The sequence below is a fragment of the Terrapene carolina genome, unplaced genomic scaffold, assembly GCF_002925995.2.
Source record: "Terrapene carolina triunguis isolate 2854851 unplaced genomic scaffold, T_m_triunguis-2.0 Scaffold234, whole genome shotgun sequence".
Classification (NCBI taxonomy): Eukaryota; Metazoa; Chordata; order Testudines; family Emydidae; genus Terrapene; species Terrapene triunguis.
Window position 1 is genome coordinate 16449236 of NW_020664585.1, and position 803 is coordinate 16450038.

General features: G+C 67.5%; 1 protein-coding gene across 4 annotated transcripts in view; it reads left to right on the top strand.

The window, feature by feature from the left end:
* The first annotated feature begins 484 nt into the window (after positions 1-484).
* GNB1L (G protein subunit beta 1 like) overlaps positions 485-803 on the top strand; it is a 54672-nt gene continuing 54353 nt past the window's right edge. For 3 of the 4 annotated variants that reach the window (XM_024195936.1, XM_024195937.1, XM_024195934.2), the window contains exon 1: positions 491-619. The gene's annotated coding sequence lies outside the window, so the exon portion shown is untranslated. Of the gene's footprint in view, positions 620-803 lie in introns of all 4 variants that reach the window. The other variant, XM_024195935.2, reaches the window with a different exon arrangement.

Here is an 803-nt window from a genome sequence, read left to right on the forward strand (position 1 = left end):
TGCCACACCCCAAGCCTGCTGCAGAGAGTACCACATTCCCGCCCCCCCACCACTGCTGCAGGGGGCGGAGCCTGCCCTCCACCCCCAGGAAGCGCCTTGGGGCAGGAACCAGGGGCGGGTTCCGTCTGTACAGCACCGGGCCCTGGGCCAGGAGCGGGGCCCGCGTGACGCTCGCGCTCTCCCCCGCGCTGGGGGGCTGCTGGGTGTAAACATCCGGGTTCCCTCACAGCAGGGCCCACCACCCCGCTCGCGCCACAGTGCCCGTCATACAGGCCACACGGCGCATGCCCACCTCTCTCCCCAAGAGAAAGGCGCTCTCAGTCCTGGGGACAAGGTGCCTAGCGCGTCACGTGATTGCCTATCCCGGCCGGTATCGACCGCCCATCGCATCATGGGGCTCGACGCTCTGCTGCCTCTGTCTGGTCCCCCTTTGAATCTTTAGGTGTAGCTAGTAGAGCGCCGAGTGACCGATCCATTTCGTTCCCCTCCCCCTCCCCTTCGCTAATCACCCCAGGCAGCGAAGGGATGCTGCTGCCCCCTCCCGCGGCCGGGCAGCCTGGTGAGGAGCCTGCACAGTGTGTCCGCTATCTCTGGGCTCGGGGAGCACCTGGGGAGCCGGGTCAGTGCTGCCACGGGGCGAGAGGGATCCTGCAGCCACGTTACTACCTTGTGACTATGGGGGCGGACCCTGTGGGGCCGAGGGGTCCGTGTCGCTATGAGGGTGGGCTCTATGGGGGTGAAGGGTCCGTGTTGCTATGGGGGGACCCTATGGGGGTGAGGGGTCCGTCTCGCTATGGGGGGGG